The 17,925-nt window shown below is 35.7% G+C and overlaps 1 long non-coding RNA gene across 1 annotated transcript in view; it reads right to left on the bottom strand.

The window, feature by feature from the left end:
• The window catches only part of LOC134735790 (uncharacterized), a 64,464-nt gene extending 49,603 nt beyond the window's left edge, over positions 1 to 14,861 (bottom strand). The window contains exon 1 of the long non-coding RNA XR_010119274.1: positions 14,763 to 14,861. This is a non-coding gene — a long non-coding RNA (uncharacterized lncRNA). The remainder of the gene's footprint in view (positions 1 to 14,762) is intronic.
• Positions 14,862 to 17,925: the final 3,064 nt, after the last annotated feature.

Here is a 17,925-nt window from a genome sequence, read left to right as displayed (position 1 = left end):
ATGGAGTAGAATAGAGAATATACGGAGGAAAACATTCAGGCTGCTTAGACACATGCTGTGGGAACCAGAGTCAAAATAATCTAACCTATCTCATTCACTTTGATTAATTTTTTCCTCTGGTGGAATTATTTCATTCTCATCTGATTGTTCAAGCCTTTATTTCAATAGGTTTAGTTATTTCCCATTCTTGTTCACGTGAAGTACCAAGACCCACATGTTCATTCTTGCAGTGAAAAAGGCACCTGCCAGCCTCGTTTTCACAAGTTTACAGGTCCATGGATTCTCATTCACTTGTAAGCTCTCACTCACTGAAACCTGTTTCACGTGTGTTTGCTTTCATTTCTGCAGATCTCTCACACAGTGCCTGACATATAGTAGATGTTTAATGAATATGTATTAAATGAACTGGCACTGCTCATTAGTGTTAATCCTCTCTTATGACTTTTGTATAGATGAGTTACTGTTTTCCTTAGGTAGGTTACATAAGTCACATACATCCTCCCAGAAATTGCTTTTTGCTTACTAAATTAGGTGTGCCATCCAAAGCTGGCATATCAAATACATATAATCTTAGTTACTTTAATTGTCCTTCTATAGAGAAACTGTTACTTTTAGCAAACACCTCTAGTGACAATGAAATTGTGAGAAAAGTATAGGTTTTGAAGTTAGAGGTGTTCAGATTTAAATTCCAGCTCCCAGATTATTAGCCATGTGACCATGGAGAAATTACTTAACCTCCTTGATACTCAGTTTTCTCATTTGTAGTAACATCTGTAACATCTGGCTTTCAGGGTATCTTAAGCATTGCATGAATATCAGGAGGTCAGCACAGTGCCTGCAGCACTGGAGAGCTCACTCAAAGGCACTCATTAGTGTTCTTAAATTTCACATCTCGCATAGCACTCCCAGCCTGCTCATCTAAGGGAAAGTATTAAAACTTTTATAATAACTGTTATTTATTTAAATTCAAAATGTATGAAAATAAATCCCTGCTAGAATAATAAATAGGATGAAACATTTAATTTAAATATGCAAATTAGAACAGCAGATGTTAATAGTAAGAGATAAAATACATGACCTCGTGTATTAAATTGCCCCGATGCTTCTAATTCATTTGGGACTATTTGGTATTATTTAGCTAGTCCTGAAGGTCGAAAGAGTAAGACCTTCTGGGGTCTATTGGGGAATGGTGGAGTAGCACAAATAAGTATGAATCTGGCTGGCTTTTCTGTAATCCATTTACACACTCTCAGAATGTCAACATTTGAAGGTCCACAGGTTATAGCACTGCCAGATAAGATATAAGAAGTAATTTTGATCTCAAATGCCAGAAAGAGCTTTTAAAAAGCTGTTACATTATGATTCAATTGACAGAATGTTTGAATATATTCTTTTTTATTCATTCATTTGCTCTTTCTTAAGAAAGGCTATTCAGTGCCTACTATGTTCAGGTGTTGAGATCAATGCTGAGAGTGTGAAACCAGTCTTTATCATCATGCAATTTTTAATATAATGAAGAAAATGATTTAGAGTTAGGCATAGTTAATAAAATAACATGGGCCTTTAAGTTATAAAATACAATTTAGATTATCTTTCAATTGTCTTCAAAACAAGTGATTTAGAAAGAAAAAGTTTTTTAACTTGGTCAAAATATAGCATTTGCTGTTCACATAGTGGGGTCAGCAAATTAGTGTTATATTCTGATTTGCAAATCACAATATTCCTACATTTTAAATCTGTGCTCTTTTATGATTCTTTTGCATTTGCTATTGGTAATTCTTTTTCTTTCAGAATTAGTGGAGAGGTCTGCATAGAAGCATATTATTGAAGTCTTTAAATGCTTTTCCAAGTTAAAAAGAATTAAAAGGTAGAAAAACTCTCATAGACTGAGCAGTCACAAGTGGATCATCTATGGCAGTAATAGTAGACGTTGTAGCAGTAACCGCAATAACTAATATAAATTCAGCTCTTCTTGCACATTTATTACAGTACTAAGTATATATAGTTGTTCTCATAAAACCTCTTTCGAGGGAAGGTTCACTATTTTAATTTCTATTTTACAGGTGAGAACATTGAGAATCAAAGAGATTATATAATTTTCTGAAGGTTCCGCAGTTAGTGGATGTGCTCTATGGAAGCAAAGGTGAACAAGCGAACCAAAGTTCTTGATGCCCCTGAACCCCAGGCCCAATCCCTGCATAACACACAGCCTTTTGGATCAAACTGCTGATGTCTGCAGGCAGCGTGTCAGCTGGGAAATGGCACCACCTGTACAGTTCCAGGACTGTGTTAATACTCACAATCTGTACAGCCACCACCACCACTCCAACTAAAGCCCATCAATGTGTGAGGCTTTGTGCATTACATGAATTTTCTAACATTGTTCCCAAGTCAACTCAAAAGAATATCATTACCCTAATTGCCAGATAAGAAAATCAAGATGTAGAAATTTAATAAATTGCCCAGTGTGCTGGAATTCAAATACAGGCACATTAGCTCAGGATCTGTATTCATTCCCACCAAACTAAACTGCAGCCTTGGGCAAAAGGCTGAAATATATTGACTCCTATCAGCAGGTGTTTTCAGTGTTGGGAGCATTTAGCAAACCTTCCTCTTCACCTCCGCACGTACAAAACCCAAACTCAGATTAAGCAGAGAGAAGCATATCTTCACTTTGATATTTGGTAGACCTCATGGAAGGTAGCCTATTGGTTCTGTAAGAATCACATTCTATGTCCACTTCTCTTTCTCAAACCTTTAACTGACACTTTCCAATCTCTTTTTAAGATTAACTATTCTTCCTTTCACTGATGATTTTTCTCCTTTTTCTTGTATAAGTATTTTCCTGCTTCCACACAAACACATGAACTGATATTTTTGAGGTCTATCATTTTCTGCCTTTGACTACAGAATAAGAATATCTTCTAGAATTATTTGTTCAATTATTAAAAAATATTTTATCTTTGATTGTTAAGCATCCCATCAAACTTCAGGCAGTCTTTTTCAGAGAGAATTTTTAAAACTATTTTAATATAATATGGCTACATTAAATAAAGAAATTAAGATTTCGAACAAAGAAAATAGAATATTTGTTTATAATAGGTACTTCTTTATGCAAAAATTTTTTTAAACTCTAGAATTTAGAGAACACTTTCTTAAAAAGTTATATTTCACAACTCTTAGTGAATAGCATATGTTGACAATGAATTTTAATTTCTCTGTTTTATGTTTATTACATATATATTTTAATCAAACTGGAAAAGTGGAAGCAATAGCGAAGTCTTAAGAGCTTTAAAAGAAGGTTCTTATTTCGAGTATGAAGTGGATGACTGCAGTTTTTCATTGTGACAACAGTGCCACCTAGTGTTTTATCTAAAACTATAAAATAAAATAAAAATTTAAATTTTGGCTGCAAATAATAAGCCTCTATTCATACATAGGTTAATATTAGACATTTTAAATGTGAGCAAAAGAGAAAATATTATTTTTTAAAGCATCAAAAGTAAGTTATTAAAATTCTTATAGCCCTTTTACTATAGAAAAAGGTTAATTTCTCATTTAATGAAGAATAGGACTATTCACTTTAGAGGCACAAAATTGCATCTTTATCGTAATTATTTATCTAAAATAAGAAACTTGTCAAATTAATCTACTATAGTGAAATTTTGTCTTTATTCAATTAGAATTTAAGGAAATGATATCTGAATTAACAAAATATTTGAATTGTAATTTTTAATTTTATTTTTAAATAATAGATTCTTATATACAGTTAGCAAGATGCACCAACATAGAAGAAAGTATAATAAATGTCTGGAAATGATGTAATTATTTACAGTCACTCTTCTATATGCAGATCTAGGCAATTATGACTAAGAATTATTAGTTTCTTCATGAGGTTTAAACTTATACAAGCACTTATTTTTAATAATATGGCAAAGTAATACAAATATAAACTTCAGTGTAGCCTTTGTCAAAATTGTCACAAATTCATTCTACAGTCTTGGTATTTCTAAAATAATTTTAAAAGGAAATATTTTACAAAACTTATTTAACTAGTTACAAATATATATTTACAATATAAGCATTCAAAGTTTGTTAATACAATTAGTATTTGTTCAAAGAGTAACTACTTCTCTATGAAAGGCATCTAAAGCTCAAATTTAAATGATTTAGGATTTTGTTTCCTAAGCACTTCAAACTGTTCTCTAAAATAACTCTCCTTTTTCCATTATGCATAGAAACAGCTCAATACTTTCCGGGAGCATGAGCAGGAAATTATTTGGCTACTCTTCTGTGATATTTCACTGCTTCATGGGGCATGAATTACATTAAGATCAAAATAAAATAGGCTAATAATAAACATTAGACTTCCTTTTCTTTTCTTTGCAATTAATATATGCTCAACAAATGTTTACTTGTACTCCCATTCCCTGTTTATTACCTTATATTTCATTTATCTAATATTTAATTCCTTAAGTTTTGCAGATAATAAATGGGATTCTCTTTTATTTTTATACTAAAGACAACCTCAGCCTCCTCTTGCATAATTTGTTGTTAGTCTTATGCCTAGTTTATGATCCAAGAAGGTGAGATACACAGCATATTCATGAGAGAGTTTGTGGCAGATGCTGTTAGTTAACCCAATATATTACCAGCCTCAGTCTCATTTGCTCACCTTTCTTACAGAAGCATGCCAGGAGCCCCAAGTGCTTCTTGGAAAGCATCGGGTTATTTTATAAAGGACTGAATGAATTACTGGCTCTATCTTTCCTTTCTTCTCTTCTTCTTCCCTTGAACATGAACTTGATGCCCATAGCTTTAGCAGCTGTCTCATATCTGTTACAGAATGACCAAGATAATTTTAGAAAATTCCAGTCCTGTACAATTAACTAGTGAATTAAATCCAGCAGACACCTATTCCAGATTTTCTGTTATGTGAAAGAAGAAACAAAAATTTAAGTCATTAGTCACTGGGCTTTGTAATACTTGCAGCTGAAAATCATCCTGAGTTGTCTAGAAGTAGAAGTTCAGATTATAGTAATTAAACCTCTAGGCACATTAACCTGAATAAGTTCCAGCAATGAAATAATTGATTGTTATATTTTATAAAGAACTGGCATCATGGAAGATATAACATTATCAGGAATTCATCAGTTGATCAAAAACATTTGAGTGACAATTTCATAGTGAACCATGATCAATATTGTAAGCTACAATTTATATAAAACATAGCATTTGAACAAATTGCACTCACAATTATATGAAAATATAAATGGCTGATATAACAATATATCCGCTATGTGTCAAATAGATAGACAGGCAATGCAGCTTAAAGTTGTGCTTATAAATATGGACATTGGTGGCTATGTAGAAACTAGATAGAGAGAAGAGTGAAGGCACTCCAGGTGGAGAAAAAGTAAGGGAAAACATCTGGAGATGGATGTGTGTTTGTACTGCCTGCGAAGTGGTCAGTAGGGAACTAGGCTTATGTAAAAACATCTGACTCTTTTTCTTAGGCTTTATGTTCACTTGGTTATCAAGAAAGGTGATTTGAATTCTTTTATCTGGGAATGTGATGATCAGTCAAAAGAGAATGAAAGAGTAGTTTAAAAAGATGACATCGGTAAATTGAGCAAAGATAATCTAAACCCATGGGGCAAAACACAATACATTATTGACGACTAAAGACTTCCGAAAATAATAATGAATGCTAGTTTGAAAGTACATATAAAATCATGAGTCCATAACCTATTCTTAAAAACCTGTCTATGACTAAATGTCAGTCACTAGGACATGGATGGATAACTAGGAGCATCAAGTACTGAAAGTGATGGACTGATAATTGATGCTATGGTCTCTGTTACACCTGTGAGTGCTTTATTTGTCCTTCACTTAAAAGATGAACATGCAGCTCAGGGTCAACAGCATCTGGATTCTTGACATTTGGAGAGTTTTGTCTGAATTGCTAAGTATTTGAATTCATATGTGTATGTATGTGTATATATATGTATATATGTATGTATGTGTATATATACATATATATGTATATATGTATGTGTGTGTATATATATATTCATATATATATATATTCATTTATTTATCTTTTTGACAAATATGTATAACATGCTTGCTCTGTGCCAGAAATTGTAAGGGCTATAGCAATACTGGGAACTTAATGTTATTCCTCACTCTTACCCCTCATGCATTTGATCACAAACTTACCTAGAAACTACTGGATTATAAATAGAAGGTCAGAGACACTAATGTTGACAATGTTTCAATGCAAGGCATAATGAGAAATTTACTACACAGCATTAGCTGAGGAAGTTCTTCCAATTGTTGGAAGAAGGCATAGAGAAATGTTTCCTGCAATTGAGAGTTAATAGCTTTAGTTAAGTCTTTTTCTCCAGGAATGAGTAAAAAAAGACCATCTTTCTTTATCTTTTTTCATGGGCATAGATGTTCCATTAATTATAGTTCTTATCCATATTTACTTGTATTGTCATAATTTTCATTTATGTAACCCCCAAATATCCTTTGTGTGTCTGGCTTTTCACTTACTATTTCCAGTTTCATTGCATGTGTATTTCAACATCCTCTCAAAATTCAATCTTAAGGTGATTCTTATTTGAAATTATATTTTCTTCTGGGCTTGCTTTAAAAGTTTCTTATTACGTATTTCCTGCATCTTAAATAGGTGTGCGTGTGTGTGCGTGCGCGCATGTGTGTGTGAAGATAGGCACGGTTTTCTCCCCAGGCGGACTAAGGGGACAGAGTAGCAGACCAGCCACATGAAACATAAACATTATTACAAAGGAGAGAAGGAAGGATTTAGGAGAAGGGAAAATTAGATTTCAGAGATCCAGGAAGACAAAAAGATGAGGAAGCAAGTGAGCCTACAGTTAACTCTAGAAGTCATGAAACTGCTTGTTCTCTTTAAAAGTAACTTAAATATAAAAGAAGTCTCCATGAACTTAAATGTTTCTATATTTGGGTCAGCCTGATTTCTTCTTCTTAGAGTGACTAGAATAATGGTCTTTGTGTGGCAATGTGGAGGAAAGGGACTCCTCTGGTTGTACATAGGGCAAATTATCATCCCATTCAATGGGTTTTATAATCAGTTTCTGCACAGAAACACTGGACCATAAATAGCAGTCTCATCTCGGCTTTCATGAAAACAATTTTCTGATTGAAATAAATGGTGAAGATCATTTTGAAGTGAGTTCTCAGTCCCTTATGATGCCTCCATGCCCCTAGCTGTATTATTGCATCACTGTCAAAAGGATGCAAAGCCCACACAATTAGTGACACAATATGCTCATAGTGGTGGGATTGAGAAATGGGCTGCAGTTGTTGGCCCATTCTAAACCTTTTTTCTCGTTCTTAAAAAAGTGTTGAAAAACTTGAATTGACAGGATATTGGCTTTCAGATCGTGGGAATTAAGCTTGATGCATAATGAAAGTGTTTTCTGGAACATTTGGATTGTATTATGAGACACAAATCCATCAGGGTTTGACTTTCCCTAAGCGTTTTTTTCTCAGAAGTATATCATCAGTATAGCGACCATGTATATACAATCTTACTGATTAGAAATATGGAAAATGAACATGGTGTAACATTTTATGATTTCCCCAGAAGATGGATATATGCTATAGCTTGCCCCCTTACCATATAAACACTTAGAAAAAAATAGCTATCACTACTTATGGGCCTTGTTACTTGTAAACAAGAAAAATATCATCTTGTGCTATGGCTGTCATTAGATGGTTGACAGATTTGGGAGTGGGATATAACAAGATGTCCATAGTTATCTAAGGCAAGTGATTCCTCTAGTACAAAATATGAATCAGTCATCCTGTGGATGCTTATCAAACTGTGTACCTGGTAAAACAAACTGGTGAGTGAATGGTATGAGCCACCTACTTCTATAATTGGACCAGATTTGCAACATGCATTTTTAAAAGTTGAGTCATTTTCTAAAACGTGGTACCAGTTTGTTTTAGGAAAAAAAGAAAAATATATATATGTGCAAAATCTGTTTCTTCTAAGCTCTGGATAGCTTATCCTGATGCAAGGAGGTAACCTACTAAAGTATTAAGAGCAATTTATTACTTTCTCCATCAGATGTCACTTTAAGTAGGAGCTGAAAATGACAAAATGAGCTCCCATTTGGAGAAAAAGCAAACTTGCAAATTTGGCAAGTAGATAGTTAAGAAGAAGAACAAAATGCAGAAAGCTATATTGTCAAACTGCAGCAGGAAGGTGCACAGTTTATAGGATGATACCGCAATCATTTAGACACATAATATTGAGTGTGAAAATGCCAAAATTATTTGGAGGTGCAGATATAAAGTTATCAGGCTATGGATCAGGAAGATGGTATTTTCCTCTCTAATGATAGACAAATTCTACTTCCAGAATCCCATTTATTTATAGACATCTCATTTGAAAAACAATGTAGACAAATTGGGAAGCAGTCAGAAGAAACGCAATGCCGTGATTAAGCGACTGATGAAGAGGGACCTTCAAATAGTCAAGCGATTAAACCTAAATGTAAAAATCTGGCTAAGCAACAGCACAGGATGAATGTAACTGCTATAAAAGAATAAAAGCTGAAGAAAGATTGTATTGAAATTAGGACAAGTGGGACAATATTTGAAAATCTGTTTCTTTGTCTTCTAAACGATATCACTATTATGAAATTGTCTTGCCAGAGACATAACACATCATGTAGAGTTTGATTCAATTAAAACTTTTCCTGACCAGGAAACACACTCTGGCTCCAACAGTAGTGAAGAAGAAGGCCATTCATAGTCCTGAGATCTGCACAATTCTTGAGAGTTAGATGATAGTGCCCAGAATAATCTCGCAACCAGGATAGTGAAATAAATAATAATAAAAATAAATCCCTATGTATGTGTCAAGTGCTGTTTTAAATACTTTATTTGTATTAACTTACTTCATCCTTGTCACACTTGTATGTGCTACTCATTAATGTTATCTGCATTTTGCAGATGAGCAATGAAGTACAGTGAGCTAGTAGGTTTTGGAGCTGAGGTTCAGGCCAAGTCCTGCTTCTACAGCCTTCACCTCTAAGCCAAGCTGTTGCTCCATGAACTCACATTCTTCTCATTCAAAATACTTTACTCCTTCTTCTCCCGCTCCACACAAATAGTTGCACCATGACTGTGAAATTTGTGGAGGGCCACTATGTTCCCTTTCCTTAGTGTTATGCCCGCATAAGACAGAACTGGCAGGTGCAACAGCAGGACAAGGCTCAGATTCACAGGAAGTCTCCCCTGTGAGGCTGCAACAAGTCTAACTCGTAAACATGATCTGGTTTTGAATAATTAAGAGCAAACCTTGGTGGAATTCTCATAGATAAACTACACAAATCTGCAGCAATTCAGGTTAGTGTGGCTAAAATGTAGGTGTTTGAAGTGATTTTGAATACTGACCTTTCCATATTCTCAGAAAGTTACTCAACCTCTCATTGCTTAAGTTTTCTCATCTCTAATTTGAGGATGGTGATATTTACCTGGCCAAGTGTTCTTAAAACTTTCAATTGATATTTATTTAAATAGCCCTGTGCCTAACACATAGTGAGTGCCATAGAAATGGAATCTGTTATTATTACAAGGGAGTAATAATAAACCTATCCAGGCACAGGGAGCCAGAGCTCAGCAGAAGAACACTTAGTAAGGCAGACAAGAGGTAGCAGTTTAGTGATCTGGGACCAGGCGTGTGTAGAGCCTGGGCTGGGAAGATGCAATCCATAATTAAAAGATCAGTGGAGAAATGGAAGTCTGAAAGTAGGACAGAATCAGGAACATGGCCGGAATTGTGTCCAGAAAGGTGAATTAAGGTAAAATTCCCTTGCAAGCAATCACTACTTCTAAAATGACAGCTTTTAGATGGTCTAAATAGCAGCACTCTTGTGTTACATCAATTTTTAAAATCTTGGTATATCAATACAGTTTTTTTTTTTCTTTAGAAGAGGTTCACATTATACTATTTTCATCTTAGGGCTCCTGGTATGACATCTAGTTGAATCACAGAATATGGACTTAGACAGGATTTTAATGCTTATTACTAGCCTAATACAATTGAAGAGGCTATATAGCTATAATGTATCTAAAAAAGGTTTAATATATAGCTGCTCTAAAGGGTGCTGGGAAGTTTAAGTGAGATAGTAGAGGCCAGATATTACATATCACCACTCTGAAGAGCAAACCCCTTGAGTGTTCCTTAATCACACACTGGATTTTTTTTTTTTTTTTTTTGACGGAGTCTCTCTCTGTTGCCCAGGCTGGAGTGCAGTGGCATGATCTCGGCTCACTGCAAGCTCCACCTTCCTGGTTCACACCATTCTCCTGCCTCAGCCTCCCGAGTAGCTGGGACTTCAGGCGCCCGCCACCACGCCCGGCTAATTTTTTTTTTTCTGTATTTTTAGTAGAGACAAGGTTTCACTGTGTTAGCCAGGATGGTCTCGATGTCCGCCCGCCTCGGCCTCCCAAAGTGCTGGGATTACAGGCGTGAGCCACCGCGCATAGCCAGTCACATACTGGATTCTTCTTACTCTAACAGAAGTGATGTGGACTTGGGAGGAAGCAAGGAAACAATAAGAGAGATTTTTAACTTAATCATCATGTAAACTTAAAATTTAGCTCAGCACCGCTTGGGTAAGTATTTCAATTCAGGACTCTTCTCTTAACTCTCAATGGTCTTTATTTACTCCTTTCTAAGGTACAGGGTGAGTAGGAGGTTATTTAATATTCTACTAACGGAGAGAGGAGAGATCTGGGTTCCCATGCCAATACCAAAGAATATGGTTGCTTTGGACTTTTTCCAAAATGTGTAGAAGTATGGCTGGACCTAGCTTATTCTTACCTATGCAATGATGTAAATCTAGTCATTCTCTCTCTTTCTCTTTGCCTAATGAATTTTTCTTAATTACTTCATAATTCTCATCAGTGAGTTTTCCTTTCTTAGAAAAAGCAAATATGTAACTCTTTTGATCTTATCTCTTTACCTGACCACCACCCCGTTTCTCTTCTCCCCTTTACAGCAAAACATCTGCAAAGATTTGTGCTTGTTTTTTTGTCTCTGATTCCTCTCTTGCATCCCATCCAGCCAGACTTTGTCCCTCATCACTCCAATGACATTGATCTTATCAAGGTCACCAATGACCTATGTGTAGCTAACCCCAATGGCCAATTATTAATGCTTATCTTACTGGATCCAACAACAACCATTAACAAAGATGATCATCCCCTCATCTCTAAAATACTGTTTGTAACAGGCTTCAGAAGCACCTAATTCTCCTAATTTCTCTCCAGCCTCATAGATCATAATTTCTCCTCTTGGTTTCTCTTCATCTTCCCGCCTTTGAAGTATTGAGTTATATTTGGTTCAGTCTTCCAACCTCTTCTTGCCTCTATCCGTTCTCATTTGTTGGTGATTTCATCCAGTCTCACAGCTTCAAAACTATCTTTTGTGAATGACTCATAAATGTGTATCTTGAGCCAGACCTCATTCCTGAAGCACAGTCCCATAAGTGTAACCGTCTCCTTGACATCTCTTCCTCAGTGCCTAACAAGTATCCGAAATGTAATAAGTTTGGAATAAATTACTGCTCTTCTCTTCATTCCCAACAAGTTCTCTCCCAGTTTTTTCCTCAGTAAATGGAATTCTCTTTTTCCAGTTGTTCAAGCCAAACAATTTGGAGCCAATTTAACTCCTGTCTTTCCATAATACCTCATATTCTAATCCATTAGCAAATTCTGTCAGCTATAAATTCAACTGCTTATCTAAACTTTTTAATGCCCAGTTGAATCCCAGCTCTTTAATAAACCTTTCTTGGAATCTCTGTTTTCTTCCTCCTCTGAAATATAAAGCTGTGTTTATCTAACATCATCCACTTGGGCATTAACTCTGTTCCTTCCTTCAAGTGTCTGTCTATCTATAATTAGATGAATATATTTTATGTGGTATGTTTTTGTCTTCCAAGTAGATCACGTATGGTATCTACGTCATATTCCTTTCTTGTCTAATTTTCTAGCATTCTATTTTCCAGCACTATCCCCATACAATTCTCCCAGACTATTATGGGACTCAGTAAGCTCACAATTGATGAATAAGTGAATTGGTGATCCAAATCCTGTTTCAATCACTCAGGCTAATGTCAGGTAAATTGATTATGGGGAAGTTGGCCTACCATTTTTTTTAGACCCTTTGTGTAGAAAATAAAGATTTCACATGTAGCATTTAATATGTATTTTCTGATGAAAATGGAAAAAGTAAATTTTGCACCAAAGATAAAATAATAACTATGGAAGTGCTTCAACTCATTTAGCATAATACTTGGAAAAGTCTAAAAATAATCCTCAGGACAGGACAAAAATATATATTATTTTTATAAACATTGATATCTGCTTCTATTTTTAGAAAAATCTACTAATTTCTATGTGTAATAAATTACTCAAAAAATCTTTTACCTTATATGAATTATATAATCAATTTTAAACAAACAAAATGAGCTATTGTTACCAAAGGAGTCAATGAATTAGAATTCATGTGCAGGTAATTTCAGCCTTCTTGTGATGCATGGTCTGCCCAGGAAAAAGGCAGAGATGAAAGAAATAAGATGCCTGATGATCCAACCCGTAGACAGTATTTATAAATATAATTGAGAAAGGTGTTTTTCTAGCGGGAAAAAAAAGGAAAAAAGACTAGAGATGGCAAGAGGGGAGACTAGTTAAAACTCTCCCGTAGCACAGCAAAATTAAATGATTATGGTTTAGATTACGGTGATGATAGCAGAGGGCCAGAAGGGGATGTGTTGGAAAGCAATTTGGCATGCTCTCTTTTTGGGGCCTGGTATGGAAGAGTGAAAGGGTCTTTAGGGCAACTCTTCAGTGCCTGGTGATGTCATCTCTGAGATAGAATCCATGGAAGACGCTGTGGACAGGAGAAGAACATAAACTTTGTAGTTTAAAATTGAGCGTGAGTATTTTAGAGATCTCTAAGTGGAGCTATGAAGCAGGAAGAGAGTCATATTTTTGTGTATCTAAGAATCAGAGAAATGCAGGCTTGACTTGGTATTCATTACCATGTAGTTTAAACTTAAGGCTGTGTACGTGAATGAGTGTCCTAAGGAGAGAGCTCAGAATAGGAAGTAAGAAGGGCTAGGATTTAAGCCTGAGGAACTATGACATAATCTGGACAGGTTGGAGGTGAAAAGTCAAATGAATCTCACACTCCTGGGCTCAAATGATCCTCCCATCTCAGCCTCCTGAGTACCTGGGACTACAGGCACACACCACGGCACCCTGTCCTTCTGTTATTTTAATAGGGGGGTGATTAAATCATGTTTTACATCAACAGAAGAGTATAGTTGATGGAGGAAATTGCATTTGTGAAAGAATCTTGAAGAGGTCCCAGGCCATAGGACCCAAAAGACTGGCAGAGGGTGGCACCTAGACAAGGAAATCACCTACCACACAGAGAGAAGGGAGGGAGGACAGGAGCAGCATAGGAGACCAATGACTTCTATGTATACTCTGAGATGATAGGTTTCCCAGGTAACCTGATCTGTACAAAAAATTATGATCACATTCATAGTTACTGCTTCAATTTTTCAAGCTCAAACATGGTAAAGATAAATATGGGGGAAAGATAGAGAAAAGGTTGGGGGAAGGTAGATAGAGTTATTGGTTCTGTTAGAAAATGGACTATGGAATTAAACTGTTAAAATGAAAATCAGAAGATGTTCTTCCTTGCTTATCTTCCAGCTTTTCTCTCATCGTTCCACATGCTGCTTATTTCACAAAGTCTCTATCATGCCTAGGCAGGATATAAATTTTTAAATTCATTAAAGAGGAAAAAGCATTCCCTTGCAATGAATGAAAACTCTTGAAACTAACCTAGGGTAGAAAAGGATGTTCTCTTACTATAATTGTGGGTACAAGTGGGTTTCCCTGGCCTTTTCTTATGGATATGTGAAGTTTCAAGACAATGCCCTGCAGCCTGCTTGGTGCATTATGAATCTTTTTTTTAATTATTATTTTTTCCCTCAATTCCGACTCACTGATTTCTGTTAGAATAATATTCCAGTCCACATGCATCCAACAGAACAAAATCAACATACCTTAATATATTGGCCACCCTACCTTTAGCACTTCAGACGATGCAGGGTGAATGACAATTGTAAGTTACTTTTTGCATTTGTGCATGTGCCACACTGTGCCAGGCACTTTACATATGTTTATTGTTTCTTATCCTTGTAACAACCTTATGAGATACATGTTGTGATTCTCATTTTATAGGAAAAAAACATTATTTTTAGAGGCTTAATACATGTGATGAAGAAGGAGGAAGCTGAGGAAAAGAAAGAGCAGGGACACAAGAGGACGAGGAACGGAAGGAGGCTTTTCTGAAGACCAATCAGCTGGGATTCAAACTCAGGGTTTTGCAGCTTTGACACTGAAGCCTGTGCTTTTTCCAAAGACACGTGCATAATAAAAACAGGAAGAAGCCTCCAGCCTGGGACTACTGGACACTGTGGCTTTCCCACTCCCAGTAGGGAACTAAAGGGAAGAAACTTCTGAAGGAGACATGGCAGGAGCAGCCACATAGAGAACAGGCTCTTCTATAGCAACTCACACTGGATCCCCTGCTTATACTATAAAGGAGCCATTGACATCAGCATGGTTTTCAAAACAAGCTATTGACTTAATGTCATGTAGTGTAAAACCATCACCTCGACTTCTGTCATCTGAATCCACACAAAGGATGGTTCTTATTTCAAACTTGAAATCAGAATTCCTTTAAGGGTGTTGAGATTTGAATCACTTGTACCTGGAAAAAAAGGAAAAAAAAGGGTCTCTCAAGGCCTCTCCTCGAATGTAATACAGTCACAAACATTTGCTTTTGTTTTGTTGATATTCTTTCCTTCTGTAAAAAATAAAGACAGCATTCTTGAGATCCCAGGAGTAGCTGTCCTTTTAGAGAAAGAGACATAGAAATTTGACACTTTGTGGATTAAGGTTGGAAACACTGCAGAGTAGTTAAAAATAGGCAGTGCTCACTTTCCTCTGAGAAGCACCTGCGTGTCCACAGAATTCTTTATTTGATTTTTGTGTATGGTACTTGAAGCTCTGAGGTGCGCTTATTTAAAAAGCACCCCAAATTGATTTTAACTGAATTTCAAAGATCACCCAGCCACTTAAGTGAAAGGCAACTCTAATCTCCATATATGTTTCCTCAATCTATTCATCATATTAATTAATTCAACAATATTTACTTCACACCTATTGTGTACTATACACCGGGCTTGGTAATAAGGTTGTAGAAATGTACACAGCATACAAGGTTTCACAGCCTAGTGGAGGAGATGAAGAATTAAAAAGGGAATCACACACACTGTGGTCCCTACTGCAATAGCATTATGCCTAGGTTGCTAGGCACAGAGGATTGATGCCTAGCCTAGTGAAGGATGGCAGGGTAACAAAGGTCAGAGAAGGGTCAAGGACAATTTCCCTAAGTAGGTGAAATCTAAGTCAGGTTTTGAATGATGAGCTGACAAGACATAAGAAGGTGAAAGTGTTCCAGATAAAGATGTTATCAAATTTAAAAGCATAAGGTAAGTTAAAGAGGATATACTCTGAAACTAGATTCGCCCAGTTTGAATTCTGGATTGTAACTTACTAGCTGTGTGACTTCAAACAAGCTATGTACCATCACTTGCCCTCAGTTTTCTCATCTGCAAAATAGGGATAATAATATTACCTATTGCAAAGGGTTATTATTATGAGAATAAAATAATATGCATAAACACCTGGAGAAGTCTAAGCATCATACAATGATTTGCTTGTATTTTTCATATGTGAATGATCAATTAGGGTACATTTGGGTTACTACAAATATCTACACGTGAGGCAGAGAATTGGGTGCAATGAAGTTAGAAATGGTAGGCAGGAGTAAATCTCATCCAGAAAGATATATGCTAGATTGAAGTCTTGCATTTGTTTATTCTTTTATCTTTTTTTCTGATACATCTATATCAAATTGATCAAATGAAAGAGATATTACAGGTTAAAATATACAATTATTCTCCCTGGTGAGCTCCATAACTCACTTCCTAGAGAGACACTCGTATTTAGTGCAAAGCTGATACATTGACACCCTGTGTTGTCAAACATTATATTCCCAGGGCTAAACATAAGTTAGGAAGAAGATAAATGAATGTGTCTCGGTTTGAAAATGGTTTCTATCCAGAAATGCAGAGTCCAGGGGGTGGTCTTGCTCTTTCCTTAAAGCATAATAATTTTTGCCTCATGTGTTGTTTCCCAAAGTTAGCTGGGTAATTATCTTGAATAATCCATGAGAGGCTTGTAATTGAAGAATAATCACTTTCTTTTCCTATTCCTTTTTAGCCCAATACAAAATGATAGGTACTGTTTCCCAAGCCCTCTCACATTTTTATCAGTTTTGTTAAAATCACTGTTCATGAATGGTTTGTTAATTCCTGCGTTCTCTGCTCTGCCAGTCCATCCCATTATTCCCTCCAGCCCATACATTTTCTAAACAGGTCCCATCTGGAGGAGCAGATGAGGATGGTTGATGTCCAGTGGAACTACCTACACTAGACTAGTATTTTTTAATATGCCTTACTCTCCTTTTATGAGTAAGGACCAAAGTTCAAATTTCGCTTTGGGTGTGAAAACCAGGATAATGTGAATGAAGTATTTTATTTAACTTAAAATTGAGTAATCATCCCAAAATAGGCTAAATAGAATCTGTGTTGCTAACCAGTCAAAACTTCTGCTTCCACTACTAGAAAATCAAAAAAAGTGGTTTAAGATTTTACAAAATCACTGAGTAAAAGCTTACTTTTCTCTTAGGCCAGTCTGCATCTAGGTGGAATTCTTAGAGGGACTCCAGGGCCTCATTTTTTGCTTATTTGTACTAGATTAACCTTTTTAATGTGTAATGGGGCATAACACAAAGACTCTGCACACAGAATCAGGTAGAGCTGATTCCAAGTTATGTAACTTCTCTAGCCACTGCTTCTTCATCTGTAAGATTGGGCTAAAAGTGCTTATCTTCTAGGGTTGTTAGAATTATGTGAAAAGCCATGTGAAAGCAAGTAGTGTATTATATACAAATGCTCAATGGAAATTATTTGGTCCTCAATGAAATATTGTATTGATGAAAATAAAATGCATACTTATAGACTTTTTTCAAAATTTTCTCTTGTTAGGAATATTAAACTTTAATAAGTAAGCCATTTGTGTCTTGAAATATATTACTACTACTATTAATAAAAATAATAATAACAAAATAATGCTATGCATTAATATTGTCCACCAGGTAACAATAATGTAGTTCTTTCTCATTCTTTGTTAACCTGTGATTTAATAGGACCAAGTGTCTTGCTTCTGGAAAATGCATTATGAACAAAAGTAATGTGCATTTTTATGAGCTGGGGTACTTAAATGTTGACTCAAGACACTTCAGAGTTCTCTTTTCTTTGGTACATCAACCATCAAGTTCCAAGACGGTGGTTGCTCTATCAGCCAGGATCCATGAATAACTCCGACGAATACAGCTCTTCTGCGAATGGAAGTACAGCATGAGTGAGAAATGAACCTTTCTTATTTAAATGCTCGAGATATTGGGGATAGTTGTTACATAGCTTAATATAGCCTATCATGACTGATATGATTACAATAACAATAAAAACAGCAACACTGCAGCGTGTATGAAATACTTATGTGTCACTTTGTGTTGATGCTTCTGATCCCCTTAATAAATCTATGATTTTGATAAATTACTATCCTGTTTCACTTTTATTGACGAGGAAAGAGATACAGAAAGAAACTAAGCAGCTTGTCTAAGATGACAAAAACTTGTGAGCCAGG

This window comes from Symphalangus syndactylus, chromosome 23, assembly GCF_028878055.3.
Source record: "Symphalangus syndactylus isolate Jambi chromosome 23, NHGRI_mSymSyn1-v2.1_pri, whole genome shotgun sequence".
In the NCBI taxonomy this organism is placed as follows: Eukaryota; Metazoa; Chordata; class Mammalia; order Primates; family Hylobatidae; genus Symphalangus; species Symphalangus syndactylus.
This window is presented reverse-complemented; position numbering and strand designations above follow the sequence as displayed.